Genomic DNA, 23,592 nt, shown 5'->3' on the forward strand with positions numbered 1-23,592 from the left:
CCGGGCGATGAATGGAAAATGGCCACTCGATGCCACTGATGTTGGACTAATCGGCATGTCTGACATGGCATTACTAGGTGGGATGACAGGTGCAGGATCCAATGAGTTACTCTCCATCATCATACTGCAACAATAGTCATAGTATAAGAGAGAGTAAAGGTATGTACTGATTGTCAATTACTCTCTTAAGATTGTCTTAAGCTTATGATGTAGTCACAATAGCTAGCAATAAATGAACAACCTAATATGGAGAAAGAGAACGCGTTAAACTTAAGACGGCTTAAGCGGATCCAATATAGAATAGAGAAAGAATACGTTTTAAGCTTAAGACGGACTCAAATGAAACTTTAGCGGATATTTATCAGTCGTAATCATGCTTCCCGCCATCCGCAAACGCCAAAAGATCATCTAATCCATTTCTAGCAGGTAATTTGACAGATCCAACTGATAACTTCCCCAATTTCATCGACACTATCACAAATTCATAATTACACAATTAATCATACAATTAATCACATAATAACAACAAAAATCAAAAATCAATCACTAATACAAACCACGTATAATAATATGGACCACTCAATATAACAAATGTCACTATTGTCTGTTGATTCAATTAATTCTTCACTTTCAAAGATACTGATAGCGAAATTTCAATAAACAAAAACCGATTCAATTTTCAATTAAATAATAAAAAAAAAATTAGGATAATGAATTATGAAAATTGCGAAAATAACCTTGAGAATCGTCGGAACGAATTAAATAAGTCGATTGAAAATTAGGTAAAAATTACGGAATGATAATAGAGGTCGAAAAGCTTAGCGAATTGAATAAAAAATTAGGTGACCGATATTACCTAAATTGCGGATGATAATGGAGGTCGAAAAGCTTAGTGATAATGGCGGATGAAAGCTTAGTGATAATGGCGAATTGAAGACGGAGCTCGGATGATAATGGCGAATTGAAGACGGAGCTCGGATGATAATGGCGAATTGAAAGACGGAGCTCGGATGATAATGGAGGTCGAAAAGCTTAGTGATGATGGCGAATTGAAGACGGAGCTCGGATGAAGACATGTTGAAGGGAGCTCGGATGAAGACATGTTGAAGAGAGAGAAAATGAGAGGAGTAAATGATTGTATGAGGGAAATATGCTTGTTAGTGTCAGGAGGTATTTAAGGAGACACATGTCAATATCTTGTGTGTCTCTAATTTTTAGATCCAATGGTTTAAAAGGTGTCCAGCCGCCTCACCCTAAGAAGGGTGCCTCACATGATTCAATCTCTCTCTCTCTCTCTCTCTCTCTATATATATATATATATATATATATATATATATATATATATATATATATATATATATATAGAGTTAGGATCTATTGAGTCTAGCTACTTAGGGTGAGTCCGTCCTACCAATCTAAGCCATCGGATCTGAATCTATCAATGACTAAGATTTGATGCGCGTTATTAGGGTAGATTTGTAATATTCTAATAACATATAAAAGCTCTTTGTTTTTCCTCTTCATTTTATTTCAACTTTCTTCCTCTCCGCTTTTTCCCTCTCCTATCAAACCCTAACTTGAATCTCTCATATCGAAACAATCGAACAATTTCGTCGGACCTGCACGAATCAATGGCAGAGATTGAGCATAACTTACTACCGTAATTATTATTCAAGTGCTGCACTTCTCAATCATCATCATTATCAACTTTGCTCAACCTTTCAATTTTGTCCGTCAGATTTATTCTCAAGTCTCAACTAACAAATCTTAGTTTATTTGATATTTATGGTAAGTTTTCTCATAAGTCAGTTGGAAATCTTTTATTTGTCCTTCTAGTTTTCGTTTCAATTAGCAATTGTTCAAACCCTCACTTGATCTTGCTTTTGATTTCGTGAGTATTGTGTGCGAGCTTTTCCAAATAATGATTTTCGAAGGCATATTTATCGAATATTTAAATAATTGATGATGTTTACTGTTATTTTTCATTTTAAATTCGTGTATGATTAGATTCACTCTCGATCAATGTTTCGATTATATTTGTTTTGATGTCCTTCTTAAGCTCATGGTTCTGAATCTTGTAGTTGTTCTTAACATGATTTTGCCAATTGTTTGATTCTGGATATGAGATCTATATATCATTTCATGTCCTGATACAAATTTTCTATCTTGATAGAGCAAGTGAAACAAATTTTCAAATAAGTTGAGACGTCTTAGATATTTCTATTATTTTAGTAGTATAATCGTGGTTTCATTGGTATAAAATCTTTGATAATGATACAATGGTCATATATAATTGTATAGCTCTGTTACTTTAATGGTGTAAGGTATAGACGTATAGTTGTGTTATTGTAATAGTATAAATAATGTTATTGTAACGGTATAAGTGTGTTATTATAATAGTATAGTTTGTGTTATTATAACGATGTAGCTGTGTTTCAGTGACGGTCCAACCTTGTTACATTTAAAGTTTAATCATGTTATGATTCTGGTCTAATAGTATAGTTAATTAACTATGTTTAATTATGTTACTCTATTTGTACAAGTGTGTTATTCTAATTGTTTAATTGTGTTATTCTAATAGTATAGTTAATTAACTATGTTTCTCTTGAACAATTGTGATAAATGGAACAATAGCATAATTGTTACTCTAATGGTATAAGAGTGTTATTATAATGGTTTACTAATGTTATTCCAAAGGTAGACTTAATTGATTAAATTTCTCTACAACAAATTTGTGATAATAGAACAATAGTGTAGTTCTGTTATTGTAGTGGTGTAGTTGTGTTATTGTACTGTTATAACTGTATTATTCTAATTATAGAGTGGCGTAGGTTTTTTATTTTAGTGGTATAACTGTATTATATATATTCATACGGTGTCGTGCTTCTTAAGCATATTACAGGTTGCCGTCCATTAGTAACTTTGGACCTCCTATAAATGGAAGTTTAGTAAATTGGCTTAGTCTCCAAATTCAACAATAATGCCTCAAAAATTGCATGTATTTGTAATACTCGTCCTTTTAGAGGCCCGTTAACTGATCTTAGGCACTTGTCTAGACCTTCGAAAACCTTACGAGCTAACCTTGTGATGTTATAACCCTTTGAATTGTTGGTTACTCGATCTAGCAGAGGCTACTCGATCGAGTAGCTTAGTCACTCGATCGAGTAGAGGCCACTCGATCGAGTAGAGGCCACTCGATCGAGTAAGTTGCTTACTCGATCGAGTAACGGGAGTCAGCGGGGAATTATAAATCGCGTTGTCGTGAAACCCAAATCATTTCTTTCTCTTTTCTCCTAAACCTAGATACCGTCTTATCATTTCTCTTTTACCTTGAGTCACCCTTTAGGAGCCTTTGAAGGTGGAGACACCATGGGGATAGGAAGCATGAGTCGGGTAGCGGTCATTGATGTGACTCATATTTGAGCACATTTAGTCCCCGAATCTACCTCGTTCCTATGCTTTTTAGTACATAATTGGGTCATTTACTATCTTTAATTCCTCATTTTGCATATTCTTTGAGGTTTTGTTCCTTTGGTAGGAGAGGAGTGCAAACCTTGCATTTACATGGCGAAATGGAGCTAAATTGATCGCACCTAATGACCAAGCATCAAGGGGAAGACAATACTAGATGGCCTATGTAGATAATGAAGTAGATTGGGTAATGACGAAAGGATCCTTGCATCCCGGAATTGATCCTTGCGGATTATGAAGGAAGAAAAGAAGAAAAGCTGCCTGCCATGGGATCCGAGCGTCTCCCTCCACCAACATCCGAGCGTCCCGTGCGGAAGAGCTCGTCCTGAAGCAAGATGATCTGAGCGTCTCCCCTGACAATCCGCTTGGATCTTTCAACAGGGAACCCGTGCCTATGCTGAAGACGCTCGTCCCATGCCAAGACTAGCAAAACGGAGATGCTCATCTCCTTGGAGAGGAGCATTTCCCCAACTTTTCTTAAGGACTTAATAGTCATTTAAGCCCTTAGTAACCCTAATTTATGTACCTAATCTTTATTATAAATACCCCATTGTACTACTTAGATTAGCATGCTCTCTTAATTTTTCCTTAATCAAGTTCTAATCATTCCTTAATCTAGTCTTAATACAAATCTCAATACTTAATCTTTCCTTAATTTCTTTATTGTTCTTCATTTATTTTGGGTAATTAGAAAATTATTTGGGTTTATTGGAGGATTGACAACCTTCCATCAATCATCAAATACTTCTATTATTCTTTGCATTATTATTTTGGAATCTCCGTAGGTATAATTCTCTTAATCGTTGTTTTAATTATTGTTAATCTTTCTTACTTATTCATCATGTTTTGCCTGGTTAATATGATTGACAACCTTGTTAGTATGTTAAACTTGATAATGAGTGAATAGTCTCTTAGCTAGGATTAATGGGTAATTAGGGGAAACCAACATGGGGATTGATTCATGCTTAATCTAATATGTTTTCATAATTTATTTGCTTGCTTGTTGTGATTTCAACTTATGCACATGTCATGTTTGATGAAATGCGAGCCTATGAATCCTTGCATTTTTTTACCCATCCTTATCTTTTCAATGAGACTTATAAGCTTATACACCAACTCGAGTCTCATTAGACCATGCATATAGTTGGATAGGAAGGATTAAGTCGACTTGTAGGTATTGTACAATCTAATCGATTCGGCTCTGGGACCCAAACCTTCTTAGGGATTGTAAGCTTATACACCAACTCGATCCCATCACAACAATAATTGCTTGCCTATAATTTGAGAATATGTTTGTATGATCAATTCCCATGAATCCCCTATGAACCCATGACACCCTAGTGCTCTTAATCAATTGATTACACCTCATTTTAATCACCTTGCTTGTTTTTATTACTTTGCTTTCATATTGTTAATTAGTTTAATTGATCTCCTATCTTAACCCAAATTGTGACACCCTAAGACACACCCATTTGCAATTGAAAATCCTACATCAATACCCGTCCCTTGGGATCCGACCTTTACTTGCCTCTTTACTAAGAGTAGTTTGTAAAGTTATAATTATTGTTTTGGTTGGTAGCTTTTAACGACGAAATTTTAGCCGAGCCAAAAATGGCGCTGTTATCGGGGACGGTGTTAACTTGATTTGATTTTCTTTAATTGTTTTTAGTTGTGTCTTTCTTTACCTTGGGGAAGTCAAACTCCTCAACGTTGTTCTAATTGTTTTCAAGTTGTTTGATATTTGCATGTCTAGGAGATCACAAGGTAACTTGTTACCCATTGATCTGGAAATTGAAAGGACCTTGACCAACAATAGAAGACTTGCTAGAAATACTTCAAGAGTTGTAGGTATTAGTGAGATTGTGGACACTCAACCAAATAACATTGAGTATACCAACCCTTTTACAAGAGAAGGAGAGGACAACCCTATACAAAACCCACCACAAAATCAACCCACAATGCCTAAATTCTCATCACATTCCGTACCAACCGAGGAGAACCTACCAAATGGTACTCCTACACCACAACATTTAACCGGTAATTTCATTGCCAAATCCGCATTCATACAATTAGTTGAGAGAAGTCAATTTGGAGGGATGCCTAGTGAAGACCCTCATTCTCATATGGAGACCTTTTGTGACTATTGTGATGCGATTTCTCAAACCGGAGTTACTCAAGACCAAATTCGATGGATCTTATTTCATTTTTCTTTAATTGGTACCGCGAAACAATGGTTGAAAAGCCTAGACAAAGCTACTCTTGGTATTGATTCATGGAAGAAATTGGCACTTGCTTTCTACAAGAAATTCTATCCTCCGGAGAAGACTAACATGCTGAGAGCCCAAATCACCGGGTTCAAACAAAGGGATGAGGAATCTTTGTATGAAGCATGGGAGAGATTCAAGGGCATTTGTCGATCTTATCCACACCATGGACTTAGTGAGTGGTTCCTTGTACAACAATTTTGGAATGGTCTATATGCAGACTCCCGAAACATTCTCAACATGGGATCCAATGGTATGTTCACCGAAGTTGATGACAATCAAACATGGAACAAAATTGCGGAAATGACGGTCCATAACTCGCAATATAGTAGACCTCAGAAGGCTACTAGAGGAGGAAAACATGAGGTAGACTCCATTACTCAATCGGGTGCTCAACTAAGTGCTCACACTGACACCATCAATTTGAAGTTTGAAAAGGCCATGGCTAAATTTGAAGAGGCCTTCAAATAACCCAAGCAACATGTTAATGCCATGATGGCATCATCATCAATTCCAAGTGGAGTATGTGAGAATTGTGGAACTTTGGGACATGACCAAAGTAAATGTAGGGGAACAAGTGAACAGGTGAATGCTTTCCAAGCATACAAAAGTGGCACCCCTTATTCAAACTATTACAATGAGAATACCAAATTTCACCCCAATATTTCATACAAAAGTCAAAATGTTCAAAATCCTCAAACATACTCCCCACCTCCAATGAGAAACCAAGCTCAAAGACCCTTTTACAATCAAACCAAAAGTTATCAAAATCAACCTCCATACAATCAAACAAATGACCACGGTTTTGATGTTCAAAAAGCGGTCCTCAAAATGCAAAAGAACCAATAAGAATTCTTCACTCAAATGCAAAAGGATAGCCAAGCAAAAGACATGACCATCAACAATATACTAGCTCACACAAAGATGTTGGAAACCCAAATGTCTCAATTAGCATCTTCTAGTTCTCAAAGACAAAAAGGGCAATTACCACCTCAAGGTAATCCCGCAAGAAATGAGTCGGTGAGTGCCATCCATTTGAGGAGTGGTACATGGTATGAAAGGCCGAAGAGGCCCATTGATGAAGATGTTGTGAATGCTAGTGACAAGGGAAGAGTTGAAAACTCTAAGAAAGAAGAAGAACCCACCACCATTCAAGAAGTTTCAAAGAAGAAGAATGAAGAGAAGGCTAAGGAGAAAGAGCCTATTGTGATTAGACTTCCATTTCCAAGTCATCAAGCTAAGCCTAAGTTCGATGAACAATTAGGCAAGTTCATGGAAATTGTGAAGAATTTGGAAGTCTCAATCCCATTCACCAAATTGATTAATCGTGTTCCGGCCTATGCGAAATACATGAAAGATATTCTTACAAAAAAGAAATCAATCCGGAAGATTGAGACTATTGCTTTCACTAAAGTGAGTAGTGCCATCCTACAAGGAAGTTCACCTCTAAAACTTAAGGATCTGGGAAGTTTCTCCATTCCATGCACCATTGGCGACACTACAATCAACAAAGCTTTATGTGACCTTAGGGCAAGTGTGAGTGTCATGCCATACTCGGTGTGCAAAAGGCTAGGAATGGGAGAACTCAAGTGCACTAATATCACACTTCAAATGGCGGATCGATCAACGAAGACACCTTTAGGGGTATGGGCAGATGTGCCGGTAAGAATTGGCAAGTTCTTCATCCCGGTGGACTTTGTTATTGTTGACATGGAGGAAGACTTCAACATTCCTATCATTCTAGGAAGACCTTTCTTACATACCGCGGGGGCGGTGATTGATGTGATACATGGAGATCTCATACTTGAAGTGGGAGATGAAACAATCACTTTGAACCTCGACAAGGCAATGAGAGCTCTCCGCTTACATGAGCCATGTATATGGTTGATCATTATAGCCGAGAAAGTGATAGGAAGAAGTTGGCATCTCAATGCAAAGGACAAGCTATGGGTAAGGAATCACCACCCATATGGGAGAAGAAAGTGGGTAATCTCCAAGAGGCTCCATCCAAAGAGCAAGAAAGTTTTAACAAGAATGAGAGCTTAAATAGCTCACCACCACTCATGACAAAAGAAAAAGAAGGCCTCACTGGCCATAATGACAAGAAGGAAGAGGAGTTGTTCTCATCAACTCATGATACTATTGGGAAGCAAGCTAATGAAGTATGCGGTCTATGGGATGATGAATTTGAAGGGTTAGTCAATCCTTATATTGGCAATGCTATGACCGTGGACCAAGGCTTTGATGACCATTTCCACTCAAATCACCACAATAAAGAACACAATGTGCAAAGGACTATTGAAGATCTTTATAATGACAATGAACAAGCCTTCGACTACTTTTTCAAGGTGTTGAGAAACATCAGCAACACCTTGGCTATGCCTCCTTGACATCTCATACATGAATGAGAGTTTGGTGGAGTCCTCCCTAAACCACCATTTGTAAATATTCTAATCCCTTAACTTGCATTTCACTTTGTTGCATTTTTGTCAATTTTTTTGGATTTACCATTTTACTTTGATCAAGATTACCATTTTGAGAGAAATTGAGGGAGGGACTTAAATGTTTCTTGATGTGTAGTGTTTTGACTTAGTGTGGGAATTGCAATTGCCTAGGCTATCCAAGCCTTCGTCGTGCCCCCACAATGAAGACCCAAGGAACGAAGACGGAATGACTTGGGTTATGAAAGTACCCACGGGTAGAACTGAATCCGTGAGGTACAGGAGCAATCCGAGCGTCTCAATAAGAACCCGCTTGTCTTGGGTGAAAATTCGAGCGTCTTGACGAGAATACGCTCGTCCTGGCAGAGCTGGAAAGGAAGAATATGTACTGGGTGAGAATCCGAGCGTCTCCTCAAGAATCCGCTCGTCTCAACTCAAGGACGCTCGTCTCAGTGAGAATTCGCTCGTCCTGGTTACACCAAAATCTGGGATTTCACTCTGACCTTGAATCCGAGCGTCCTCAAAAGAATCCGCTCGTCTCCAGGCAAAATACGCTCGTCACCTCCTGAAGACGCTCGTTTCACCACGGGTTTCATTTATTAAAATTGGCTGACCTAGAATCCGAGCGTCCCAGCCAGAAGACGCTCGTCTCCCCCTGCGGAAATTCAAAAAACACGGGAATTATATCCCCTTTCCCCATTTCATTTCCTTCATTCAAAACATAAACACACATTCAAACCCTCAAAGCCCTCAATCCCTCCATCTACAAAAATGAATTTCCTCAACCAAATTCACCAAAATCAATTCCAAACTTCCTCAAACTCAAATAAATCACTCCTCTATCAACAAAAAGCCATCTAAACATCCAAATCCTCAAAAACTGAATCGATTTTCTAGAGTTAAGGGCAAAATTCGAAAATCCTAAATCGCTTTGGGTTTTATTAAAGCTTGAGGATACTACAAGAATTCAAGAAAATCTTTGGTTGTTGATACATATAAAGGAGAAGAACAATGGCTAGTACCAAAGGTGGAAGCAAGGCACCCACAAAACCAAACCTTTCCAAAAGGCAACAAGAACTTCAAGCTTCTAAGGCTTTGGTGATACATCAAACAAGAGAGGAAACTCAAGAAACTCCTATTCCTATGGTGGAGGCTACTACTTCTATCCCGGTTATTGAGCAACTAGAAAAATAGGTAACTTTCACATCCGATTCTCATAGGAAAAATTTTGTGTCTCTTGCTAAGAAGTCGATTTTACCCACCAAGTTTATTTGCCAAAATGCCTTGACCAAATTGAGTGTCCTTGAAAGGACCAAGCACTTCGTTGAGTCTATGGGGTTGCTTACATTGTTTGATATACAAGAATTGACCTACCTCTCCCTCACCTTGGAATTTCTAAGTTCATTGAAAGTTACAAAGGTAGAGACTCGATCGAACATTGAATTCCGCCTTGAGAATATGAATAGAAAGATGGGACTTGGTGCTTTTGGTAAAATTTTTGGTCTTATAATGACTCGACCTATGTGGAGAAACCTACAACAAAATATGATCCCGCTCCTTTATGGAAGACTATTACCGGAAGGAAGTCTACATCTTACCATGATTGTCGTGCCCTTTATGTCCACCATCCGGGTATAAGGGTATGGCACAAGGTTGTTGAGAACACTTTAATTGCTAGGAAGGGGACTAATCATTTTACCGAACTTTATTTCATCTATCTCGAGTCAACCTTGAATGTCGATAAGAATTTCACCACGAGATACAATATTCTTCAACTTTTAATCGAAAGGTGGCTTAATATCGACATTGGCAAGGAAGGTGCGGCCTTTATAGTAAATGGGGGATTGGTAACATGGTTGGCAAAGCATTTCAAACGGAATTTCAACAAAGATTACACTTATAAGCCGGTTAAGGGAGGCCACCTCATTGATCTAGCCACTATGGTTCACAAATTCCATTGGGTCAAGAACGACAATCTTGACAACAAATTTGAGTGGCTTACAAAAGATGCCAAGTCCTTCATTTTACCAAGCAAAGTATGCTGACTCAATGTCTGTAGGACAAACTATCTTCTTCCACTCTCCAAGGAAGCCGAATTCATTATTCAACAACAAAGGGAGGATATTGCCGAATCCTCATCCTCCTCTATTATCACTCCACCCTACCCGTTTACCTACCAAGAATTCCAACCCGAAAATGTCGAGGTGGGTAACGATTACTTGACTCTTTTGATGAAACACATGCACAAGCAAGCTTATGAAGACCGAGTCAATACATATAGAGCTCAATATCCGCCCGTCTTACACCTAGCTAGGCAAGGACTCCTTGACCCATCATGTCCTTTGCCTAGTTGGGCGGATAGGGAAGTATTCTTTCCTAATGCTCCTAGGTATGCTAGCATGGGTGATGAGGAGATTGTTGTTGAGAATGGTGAAAGAAGAAGATGAAGAAGGTGAAGAAGAAGAGGTAAGTGAGGAAGAAGAAAGCTCAAGTAGTGAAGATGATGGTGAAGCCTCCAAGTCTATGGAGGTAGATGAAGATAATGATGCTAGTGAGTATGATGATGATGATGATGATGATGGAGATGGTAGTGATGTCGCCATGGGCGACAATTGAGGATTAACAAGCTTTTTGGAGGATGCCACAATGCATTGCGAGTTTCCTACACCTCCTTTAGATTTGTTCATTTCTCTTGTTTTCATATATTATTGATCATGAGTATTGAGTCCTAACACCACCTAGAGAACTCCCACCCCGGTCTCATTGAGGTGTCTTTTATTGTTCCCACATGAAAAATCCAAAATGAGAAAATTTAGTTTACATGCATAGCATTTTTATGCATGAACTCCCTCACTCTCATTTGGTTTTGGGAAGTTCAAGTATACGCATTCGGAGTTAATTTAAATTATGCTCTCCAACCAAACAAAATTCATGCATCATATAGGATATCTTAGTTTGCATTCACTTTTGTATATATACCATATAGTTTGCATTTAGTATAGAAATCATGCATTTTCATATAGTTTGCATAATTTCCTATCGTATTGGCCATTGAGGACAATGCCCATACTAGTGTGGGGATGAAAAATTCTAACATGACTTTTATAAAACAAAAATGATAAAAATTGAATTTTTTTGAAAAATACAAAAACATGTATTTTTATTCCATAAATCATAAAAACCATAAAAAATTGAAAATTGAAAACGCCAAAAACATGTTCATTTCCTTTATGGTATAGTCTTGTATATATATTGTGTTTGTATATATTTTGTTTGTTTATCCTTTGTCATATTGATCGACTACGCCACATTCGAGACATGAGGATATTGAAGACCGCATGGTATGATCTTTCTAATCTCCTTTTTCCTCTCTATGTTATTGACTATGTGGCTTTATTTTGATTGATGCGGTATAAACAATGTGATTATAGGATTGCATTTAGATTATGTGGCATACTAGTTGGTAGAAGCATATGCATTAGGTTGTACAAATAATAGTTGCATCATGGCATATAGTTGCATATAGGAAAATTTTTGTGAAAGCATCTATTTGGGAAGCTTGACAAGTGTATATAAGGCCCTTGTCGATACTTTTTCTTCTTGAGACTTTGCTTGTTAGAATACTTGTAAAACACCCTAGGATGTGTCATGCTAGTATCCTTTGAACCATGGATTAAGGCCTAGTTAAGACTACCTTGTTGTGTGATAACTCCTTGGTTACCGTTTATTCCAAGGTGACCCTTGAAACCATGCAACCATCATCCATGTTCTACCACATTTTGTCATCAAAAAGGGAATGGGCACAAAAATTATTCAAATTTGAGTTCAAGAAATGAAAAGAAAAGAAATTTTTTGCAATTGCATCAAAAGAAAAGAGGAGTAACCAAAATGAAAACTCCTATGTTTCAAATATAAGCACCCTCACTACAAATGAGGTGACTTTGAAAATGTTCAAAAGAAAATGCAAGAAAAAGTTGAAAATTGTCAAGTATTGAAATGCCTAACATCAAAAGAAATGGCAAAGAAAATGTTCTCAAATGTCAAATGCCACAAGAAATTGGGGGAAAAAAACAACAACAAAAGCAAACTCCCATATGAAACTCAAATACAAACGATCCCTTTATCCATCGAATCCACTTTTGTGCATGGTAGAGAGGGGACGACCCTTCTTATCTAGGCAAGAAGGGGAATTCCGTGATCCTCCAGTGTTTCTAACACCATAGGGAGTCTACTCTTGACGAACGCATTTAAAAATTGAGGGCAGAGGTACCCTAGCTTGACACAACTTGGAGGTGATTTACTGGTATCCTTCTAAGCTTAGTACTTTGAAGAAACCGTATCTATAATGGAGTATGTACACTTAGATTGCTTCCCTTGTAGATAATTTCCGCCACTTAGATGAGGAAAGTGGCTATTCATTTTTGTAGATGCATCCATTACTCGTTTTGTGTGCTTAATGCTTGAATGTGTCGCCATTTTGGCAAGCCCCACCTTGCCTTGCAAGAAGGCATCCTACCTCATGGTTGTCTTGTTGTGAGTTGAAGGGGCGGAGTGAGACCCGCTAATTGTCTCACATCGGCTATATTATTAGGTTATTTTTAATAAGGGTCCTAGTTTTTGTCACCTCTTTACTCGGGACGAGCAAAGGTTCAGTTTTTGGATGTTTGATGTGACTCATATTTGAGCACATTTAGTCCCCGAATCTACCTCGTTCCTATGCTTTTTAGTACATAATTGGGTCATTTACTATATTTAGTTCCCCATTTTGCATATTCTTTGAGGTTTTGTTCCCTTGGTAAGAGAGGAGTGCAAACCTTGCATTTACATGGCGAAATGGAGCTAAATTGATCGCACCTACTGACCAAGCATCAAGGGAAAGACAATACTAGATGACCTATGTAGATAATGAAGTAGATTGGGCAATGACGAAAGGATCCTTGCATCCCCGGATTGATCCTCGCGGATTATGTAAGAAGAAAAGAAGAAAAGCTGCCTGCCATGGGATCCGAGCGGATTACAGACGATCCGAGCATCTCCCTCCACCACCATCCGAGCGTCCCGTGCTGAAGACGCTCGTCCTGAAGCAAGATGATCCGAGCGTCTCCCCTGACAATCCGCTCGGATCTTTCAACAGGGGACCCGTGCCTATGCTGAAGACGCACGTCCCATGCCAAGACTAGCAAAACAGAGATGCTCATCTCCTTGGAGAGGAGCATTTCCTCAACTTTTCTTAAGGACTTAATAGTCATTTAAGCCCTTAGTAACCCTAATTTATGTACCTAATCTTTAGTATAAATACCCCATTGTACTACTTAGATTAGCATGCTCTCTTAATACTTCCACTACTACAATTGAGCACTTGGGCCACGGCTAAATTCGTGGCGCAAGTGTTAAATTTCCGTGGCTAAATCATTTGGCCACGGGAATACCTTCCGTGACGCAAGTGGCCGTGGCAAAGAGATAGCCACGGGAAAAACAAGAACGTGACTATTATTAAATTTTTGGCCACGGATTTTTTCGTGGCTAATAACTCCCGTGGCCAAAAAATTTCCTGTGGCGAAAAAATAGTTCCCGTGGCAAAAAATATATATGAAAATTAAATAAAAAAATTAATTTTTTTAGGATCGATATTTTATCATATATGGAATCGTGACAATCTCGATACTAGTTTCGCTAGTTAACTCAATTCATTTGAACGTTCTTTGGTTTCACCGGTCATTCATCCGCGCACATCAAAGAGGCTTCCCAGGAGGTCACCCATCCCAACACTACTCTCACCTGAGCACGCTTAACTGTAGAGTTCTTTTTATGTGCTACCGAAACTGAAAGTTAACTCTGTTGATATAATTAGTACTTTGAATCCTTTTAAGTTTATTTTTTTCTTTCAAAATTTACCTTTATTACTTTTTAATTACAAAAATGTTACATGATTTACGAATTTTTGCTGGAAAAACATTATTTTGGCCAAAACAATCAAATTTTCGATGTTACCCTCCCGACTAATGATTTTGACGTCATTTTTTTGCCCAAGTTAGCAAAACCATTTTCTCTAAAAAGTAAACTTAATCATGGTTTCATAACATTTTTTTTATTTCTTTAGTTTATCGACATTCTTATTTTCATTTCTCTTGGACTCATTTTTTCGTATATTTTTTTACGAAAATGCTATTGTATGATCGTCATACCTACGATATGAATAATTAACCATTTTTTGGTAAAATAATGACCAGCCAAAAAGTAGTCACTTTTTACTCAAAAAACACGAAAAACACATTCGTACAACATAATCACTTATTTTCGTAAACTGATTTCTCTTTGTTATTATTTATCGTTTTTTTCTCAAATTTTTAACATTATTTGCACATGTGACTTTAAATTATTATAATTTTTATATTTTCCCTGTGATATACTCATTTTCAATGAAAAAAATTTTCTTCATATTGAATTTTGGGTAAATTGATAAAAACTACCAACTTTAGTCATATTTTTCATAATCAATATCAACATAATCAATAATTAGTAATCACTACCCAAATATTAACTTTTTTCTACGATAGGTACCAAGTCGCTTTCTCACTCTAATTTTTTTCCTACTTCAAAAGTGTTTTCATCTAAGAGAGGGATTTTGGAAGTGGGTGAATAGAGATTTGTACTTGAATGATGGCCTTTTGGACTTTTTCAAGTAGGTTGAGATTAGATTTTCAGACGACTTAGTACTTATCGTAGAAAAAGTTTAATATTTTGGTATTGATTACTTATTATTGATTATGTTGGTACTGATTACGAAAAAAATCCTTATATTGGTACTATTTATCAATTAACCCTTGAATTTTTTATATTGATAATTTTTCCGATATGTTTTTTCCTTAATTTATTTATGGAGATCATTTTTTTCTTTCATTTCTCAAATAGCACTTATTTTATTTAATCAATTTTGTAATCTAATTGTCGTTTTTTTCACTCCTAAAAAAATTTCCCAAACTTTTTTCTCACTAAGTTAAATTTTATATCAAATTCAAATTTTTCTATAAATATCTTTCAAATAAAGTTGTAAATCAAATTTTGAATGAACCATTGGACAATATGTTAATTTTAGATTTATCAAAGATAGATGATAAATAACTTATTTATTTAATTTTATATGCTATGTCTTTAAATGTAATACGATCATTTAAGATTGTTATTCAAGATTATATTGTTTTAATTAAAAAAATAAAAAAATTCACGACTCTAATAGACAGAATTATATATTAAAATAAATTTAAAATTATAAATGTTAAAAAACCCGCAAAAACGTAATTGTGATTTCTAAAAGAATAAAAAAATTTAGAAGACAAACTTTTCTTTGCTTGCATATAAGTTTATAAAATTTTAAAATCTTATTAAAGTAAATAAAACAATAAAAAATATTAATTAAATTAATCAAAGTGTTTGCAAAATTTTATATTTAAATGCATTTTCATATTATTTATATTTGATTAAATTTCTTTTAGACTTTAGGTTTGCCTTAACATGAAAATATCTTAATTTAAGTTGGAAAAGATACTCGCCACGGGAGTTTGTTAGTTCGTGGCTAAATTTTTTTTGCCACGGAATAATTCGTGGCTAATTAAATTTTCGTCACGGGTGTGACATAGTTCGTGGCTAAAATGATTATTCGCCACGGGTGTAGCCTATTTCGTGGCGCAAGTGTCTTTTTGCCACGGGAAAAGTTATCCCGTGGCATAAAATTTTTTCCAAAATAATGAATAAATTTTTCCCGTGGCTAAGCAAATTTTAGCCACGAATTATAAATTCCCGTGGCATAATTCGTGGCGCAAGTGACAATTTGTTGTAGTGTTCCTTAATCAAGTTCTAATCATTCCTTAATCTTGTAATCAACTTCTTAATCTAGTTTTAATACAAATCTCAATACTTAATCTTTCCTTAATTTCTTTATTGTTCTTCATTTATTTTGGGTAATTAGAAGATTATTTGGGTTTATTGGAGGATTGACAAACTTCCATCAATCATCAAGTACTTATATTATTCTTTGCATTATTATTTTGGAATCTCCATAGGTATAATTCTCTTAATCCTTGCTTTAATTATTATTAATCATTTTCATTCATTCATCATGTTTTGCCTTGTTAATGTGATTGACAACCTTGTTAGCATGTTAAACTTTATCATGAGTGAGTAGTTTCCTTAGCTAGGGTTAATGGGTAATTAGGGAAAACCAACATGGGAAATGATTCATGCTTAATCTAATATGTTTTCATAATTTATTTGTTTGCTTGTTGTGATTTCAACTTATGCACATGTTATGTTTGATGAAATGCGAGCCTATGAATCCTTGCATTTTTTACCCATCACTTATCTTTTCAATGAGACTTGTAAGCTTATACACCAACTCGAGTCTCATAGACCATGCATATAGTTGGATAGGAAGGATTAAGTCGACTTGTAGGTGTTGTACAATCTAATCGATTCGGCTCCGGGACCCAAACCTTCTTAGGGATTATAAGCTTATACACCAACTCGATCCCATCACAATAATAATTGCTTGGCTATAATTTGAGAATATGTTTGTATGATCAATTACCATGAATCCCCTATGAATCTATGACACTCTAGTGCTCTTAATCAATTGTTTACACCTCATTTTAATCACCTTGCTTGTTTTTATTACTTTGCTTTCATATTGTTAATTAGTTTAGTTGATCTCCTATCTCAACCCAAATTGTGACACCCTAAGACACACCCATTTGCAATTGAAAATCCTACATCAATACCCGTCCCTTGGGATCCGACCTTTACTTGCCTCTTTACTAAGAGTAGTTTGTAAAGTTATAAATATTGTTTTGGTTGGTAGCTTTTAACGACCAAGTTTTAGCCGAGCCAGTCTTGTCGCCAGAATGCTATGTATAGGTATGTTGTCATCATCGTCATCGTCTCCCTTGGTTTCAGTTGTATTTATGGTAGTAGTAATAGATGGTTATGCTGGTTGTTGTAGGTGGTTATGGTGATTGATTGTTGTCTTGTGGTCGTGCGCGGAATCGCTGTGGTTTGCTAAAGGTAGGTTTTCCTACTCAATACTGTTGGTTGTCTAGAGTGTCGATTGTTGTTGTATAATTGGTTTAGTGTCGTTGTTGGTGGTGTAGATTGGTTATGGCTGACCGTTGTTGTTGTATAATGTGGTTGGTTGTGATTGTTTGTCCGTGATTCTCGAGGTGTGTCCTCGGCTGAGTGAAGTCACTTGCGGGAGTGACTTCACGCCCTTGATTCGCCCTCTGTGGAACCCGCCACAGAAGGGGATGTGCACATTAAGGAATATGGGTTATTGCTCGGATGAGATGAGCGGGGCTTAGGTGATAACGGCTGCGGCCCCCCACTGGTGGTGTGGATTACTACTTGCGATTGGTAATCTAGCAGGTGAAGTGACTCATATTTGAGCATATTTAGTCCCCGAATTAACCTCGTTCCCATGCTTTCTAGCATATATTAGGGTCATTTCTTATCTTTAGTTTCCCATTTTGCATATTCTTTGAGGTTTTGTGTCCTTGGTAGTAGAGGATCGCTAACCTTGCATTTATGGAGCGAAATGGAGCTAAATGGATCGCATCTAATGACCAAGCATCGAATAAGAGACCGACACTAGAGGCCTAAGCAAATAAATAGAGTGAAATGGGCAATGATGAAAAGATCCTTGCATCCCCAACACGATCCCCACGGATTGTTAAGGAGCCAAACAAGAAGAGAACCCTGTGCCACGATCCGAGCGGCTTGAGCTCAAGACGAGCGTCCCAGAGCCAAGATCCGAGCGTCTCTTAGACAATATGAGTGGATCTTCTTATAGGACCAGCCGTGCTTCAGGAGAGTACGAGCGGATCCTGGAGGGAGTTGCAGCATGATCCGCGCATGTCCCTCGGGAGGAGCAAAATTACCATGTTTCTCTTAGGGTCTTACTAGTCATTTAAGCCCTTAGTAACCCTAATCCTTGTACTTAATTTTAGTATAAATACCCCATTGTACTACCTAGATTATCATCAACCCTTAATATCATCTTAATCTTATCATAATCCTTCTCTTAATTTAGTCTTAATCAAAGTTGTAATACACTTCTCAATATTAATCACATCTTAATCTTTCCTTAATTTATCAATTATTCTTAGTTTAGTTGGGTAATTAGAAGATTATGGGGTTTATTGGAGGATTGACAACCTTCCATCAATCATCAAGATTACTTCTATTATTCTTTGCTTTATTATTTGGATAATCTCAAATAGGTATAATCCCTTTTTACCATTGTTTAATTATTGTTAATCACATCATTTATTCATCATGTTTTGCTTTGTTAGTATGATTGAAAACCTTATTAGAATGCTAAACTTGATCATGAGTGAGTAGTCCTTTAGCTAGGGTTACTGGGGAATTAGGGGAAACAAACATGGGGATTGATCTATGCTTAATCTAATATGTTTTCATAAATAAAATTGCTTGCTAGTTGTGATTTCAACCTATGCACATGTTATGTTTGATGAAATGCGAGCCTATGAATCCTTGCATTTTTTACCCATCTCCTATCTTTTCAATGAGGTTTGTAAGACATAAACCAACTCGAGCCTTGTTAGACCATGCATAGAGTTGAATAGGAGGAGACTAAGTCGACTTGTAGGTGTTGTACAGTCTAGACGACTCGGCTCCGGGACCTAAATCTTCCTAGGGATTGTAAGATATACACTAACTCGATCCCATCACAACAATAAGTGCTTGCTTCTAATTGAGAACATGTTTGTATGATTTATTTCCATGAATCCTATGAACCCATGACACCCTAGTGCTTTTAATCAATTGTTTACCAACCCCTTTATTTGCTTACTTTGTTTTCATTCATCTTGTTGATTACATCTCATCTCAACCCATAATTTGTGACACCCTAAGACATACACTACTTGCAATTGAAATCCTAAATCAATAACCGTCCCTTGGGATCCGACCTTTACTTACCTCTTTACTAAGAGTAGTTTGTGAAGTTAGAAATATTGTTTTGGTTGGTAGCTTTTGACGACGAGTTTTATAGCCGAACAAAAAATGGCGCCGTTGCCGGGGACGGTGTTCAATTGATTTGATTTTCGTTAATTGTTTTTAGTTGTGTCTTTCTTTACCTTGGGGAAGTCAATCTCCTCAAGGTTGTTCTAATTTTTTCTAGTTGTTTGATATTTTGCATGACTAGGAGATCACAAGGTAATTTATTACCTATTTATTTCGAGATTGAAAGGACCTTAACCAACAATACAAGAGTTGCTAGAGGTACTTTAAGAGTTGTAGGTATTGGAGAGATTGTGGACATTCAACCAAATAACATTGAGTTTGTCAATACTTTTGCAAGAGAAGGAGAGGATAACCCAATTCCAAACCCACCACAAAATCAACCTACAATGCCTAAATTTTCATCACATTCCGTACTAACCGAGGAGAACCTACCAAACGGTACTCCTACACCACCACATTTAACCGGTAATTTCATTGCCAAATCCGCATTCATACAATTAGTTGAGAGAAGTCAATTTGGAAGGATGCCTAGTGAAGATCCTCATTCACATATGGAGACTTTTTGCGACTATTGTGATGCAATTTCTCAAACCGGAGTTAATCAAGACCAAATCCGATGGGTATTATTTCCTTTTTCTTTGATCGGTACCGCAAAGCAATGGTTGAAGAGCCTAGACAAGGCTACCCTTGGTATTGATTCATGGAAGAAGTTAGCACTTGCATTCTATAATAAATTCTATCCTCCGAAGAAGACAAATATGTTTAGAGTCCAAATCACCGGGTTCAAGCAAAGGGATGAGGAATCATTGTATGAAGCATGGGAAAGATTTAAGGACACTTGTCATTCTTGTCCACACCATGGACCTAGTGAGTGGTTCCTTGTGCAACAATTTTGGAATGGCTTATATGAAGACTCACGCAATGTTCTTAATATGGGATCCAATGGGAGGTTTACCGAAGTTGATGACAATCAAACATGGGCTAAAATCGAAGAAATGGCGGTTCATAATTCCCAATATAGCAGGCCTTTTTTTTTTGGTGAAATGGTAAGTAATATATTAGCTCAAACCAACAAGATACATCATCAAATGCACTGCATACTCTAACTAGGACATGTAACCCCTAATTAGAGCTGAGTGCTTCTCTTTCATCTCTGAACTAACATTGCAATTAAGTCTATTACAAACCACATACTTAACAGTCTGCACAATCACCCCAGCTCTCTTCATATAGTTCTCATGAAGGCTGACATTCCGAGCCTGCCAAATCTGGTAAATGAGGACGCAAATAGCAGCTCCAACAATGTGTTTATTCAAGAAAGGACGCATTCTGCACTTTGCCCACCACTGCAACGGTGAATGCCAGGGAATTTGGATCCCCAGCCAATTGGACACCTGTTGAAGACAACATCGACTGTACCCACACTCAAAAAACAGGTGAGGGTGAGATTCAGTATCATTCTCACATAACACACAATTGGTATCAAGGCAAACTCCACGTCTCCTCAATCTATGTCTGGTGAGAAGCCTTCCTTGAACAGCTAACCAAGCAATAACATTGTGTTTACTCATGCCATACCTAGTCCATACCAGAGCTCTCCATTGGGACTTAGCATGATCATTCTGCAGCCAAGAATACCCAACCTGGATAGAGTAGGCAGAACCAGTACCCCAACCATTCTGAATGAACCCCAGATGCATCCTATCCTTCACCCAACAGATTCTTTTCCAAGCCCAACTCGCACTAGCAGGAGGTTGATACGTCCACCAATCCAGTTGCTTTATATAAATGTTGTGTACCCACTTTACCCACATGTGGTCCTTCTTAGTAGCTATCCACCAAACATACTTACAAATAGCAGCAATGTTCCAAAGTTCAGAGTTAAGGATACCCAAACCTCCAAACTCCTTGGCTTTAGAAACCTTAGACCAGGCCACAGGAGGAGACTTTTCATAAGTACTATGTCCCTGCCACAAAAAATTCCTACAAATGTCATCAATTTGCTTTAGAACTTTTTTAGGAAGCAGGAAAATCCGAGCCCAGTAATTATGCAGTTGTGTAAGGACCGCCCGCACCAATGTCAGTCTCCCACCATAGGAAAGCTTCCTTGCACCCAAGGCCCTTATTCTACACACCACTCTCTCCACCAACACAGCACAGTCAAGCACACTAAGTTTTTTTGTTGCAATTGGGACACCAAGATACCTGAAGGGCAATTTAGCCAGCTGCATACCAGTCCTAGCAATGAGCACTGCCTGAGCTGCTGGGCCCACACCATTCAGAAAGGCATTAGACTTCCCAACATTCATTTTTAGCCCAGAAGCTTTAGAGAAAACATCAAAGCTATTGAGCAAGATATCCACAGAAGTTAAATTGCCATGACAGAATAACAGAAGGTCATCTGCAAAGCACATATGTGAAAGCTTGGATTTCTTACATAAAGAATGAAACTTAAACCCCTGAACCTCCTGAGCCACACAAATGATTCTACTGAGATACTCCATGCATAAGGTAAAGAGGAGAGGGGACATGGGGTCCCCTTGCCTCAACCCTCTCCTACCCTTAAAGAAACCAAAAATCCCCCCATTAAGAGACAGAGAGAAAGTGGGTGAGCACACACATTCCATAACTCTGCTGATAAACAACTCAGGGAAACCCAATGCCTCCAGCATACCCCTAACAAAAGACCATTCTATAGAGTCGTATGCCTTCTGCAAATCAATCTTCATCAAAATTCTAGGAGAGCAGCTCTTACGTTTGTACAATTTGACAAGATCCTGACACACAAGTATATTCTCCACTATATCCCTATTCTTCACAAAGGCACTCTGATTAACACTCACCAAGTCAGGTAAGACCAAACTTAGTCTATTACAAAGCAACTTTGTGATACATTTGTAAACCACGTTACAGCACGCAATGGGTCTAAATTGAGCCACCTGAGTAGGCAACTCAACTTTGGGAATCAAAGTCAGAATGGTATGTTTCACCTACTTTAATAACTTCCCAGTGTTGAAAAAATCCATCACTGCTGCAATAACAGAATCCCCTACAATCCCCCACGCATCCTTGAAAAATTGGCTTGAAAATCCATCAGGACCAGCAGCTTTGCTTCCAGGAATAGAAAACATAGCTTCTTTTATTTCAGGCCCTGTAACTGGTCTTAAAAGCACAGATAAATGAGATGGCTGGACCACCTTCCCCACAGTCACCAGAGAAGCCTGGACCTTCTCAACATCTTGAGCAGTCCCAAGCAAATCATTGTAAAACAATTCAAAGGCTTTAGCCACACCTGCAGGATCAGAATGAAGCACACCCTCCATATCTTTAATCTGAAAGACTTTATTACTGGCTCTTTTCTTCTTAATAACAGAGTGGAAATAGGCAGAGTTATCCTCCCCCTCCAACACCCACTGCAGATTAGCTTTCTGACTTAGGAACAGCTACTTAGCTTTTAAAAGTTTTTGGACCTCCTGACTAGCCACCTTCTCATTTTCATTCAAACTAGCATCATTAGGATTTCTGTTAAGCTCCTCCTGAATACAAAAAAGAGCTTTTTCAGCAACATGGAAAGTATGCTCAATACTATGGAAACCCTCCTTATTTAACCCTTTCAAAGGCCTCTTCAGATTTTTTAACTTCATCACCATTTGATACATATAAGTGCCAGGTACCTGCTGCTGCCACATTCTCTGTACCAAAGCCTGAAAATCCTCATCCAGAGACCACATATTAAAGTATCTGAAAGCCTTGGGTCTACTAACGGGCCTATCCCTCAAGCTAATAATGCAAGGGGAGTGGTCATATAAACCCTCAGGCAAGAAATTGGCCAACTAAGTGCAGGCCTTGAAAGGCCACAAGAGGAGGAAAGCATGAGGTAGATTCCATCACTCAATTGGGTGCTCAACTAAGTGCTCATATCGACACCATCAATTTGAAGTTTGAGAAGGCCATGGCTAAGCTTGATGAAGCTTCCAAATCACCCAAACAACATGTTAATGCTATGATGGCGTCATCCTCAATCCCAAATGGAGTATGTGAAAGTTGTGGAACCTTGGGACATGATCACAACGAATGTAGGGGAACAAATGAACAAGTAAATGTTTACGAAGCATACAAGAGTGGTACCCCTTATTCCAACGACTATAATAAGAACACAAAATTCCATCCAAATCTTTCATATAAGAGCCAAAATGTTCAAAACCCTCAACCCACATAGACTCCACCTCCAATGAGAAACCAAGCTCAAATACCCTTTTTCAACCAATGCCAAGTTTATCGAAATCAACCTTCCTACAACCAATCAAATGACTAAAGCTTTGATGTCCAAAAAGCGGTCCTCCAAATGCAAAAAAACCAACAAGAATTCTTCACCCAAATGC

The 23,592-nt window shown here is 37.6% G+C and overlaps 2 non-coding genes across 2 annotated transcripts; both read right to left on the reverse strand.

Annotated features, from left to right (window-relative positions):
- Positions 1-5,801: 5,801 nt before the first annotated feature.
- LOC141589359 (small nucleolar RNA R71) lies at positions 5,802-5,908 on the reverse strand. The gene has a single exon (XR_012520301.1). It is a non-coding gene; the product is annotated as a small nucleolar RNA R71 (small nucleolar RNA).
- Positions 5,909-19,968: 14,060 nt separating this feature from the next.
- LOC141589500 (small nucleolar RNA R71) lies at positions 19,969-20,076 on the reverse strand. Its single transcript, XR_012520435.1, has one exon. It is a non-coding gene; the product is annotated as a small nucleolar RNA R71 (small nucleolar RNA).
- Between the last annotated feature and the right edge of the window lie 3,516 nt (positions 20,077-23,592).

The sequence above is a fragment of the Silene latifolia genome, chromosome 6, assembly GCF_048544455.1.
Source record: "Silene latifolia isolate original U9 population chromosome 6, ASM4854445v1, whole genome shotgun sequence".
In the NCBI taxonomy this organism is placed as follows: Eukaryota; Viridiplantae; Streptophyta; class Magnoliopsida; order Caryophyllales; family Caryophyllaceae; genus Silene; species Silene latifolia.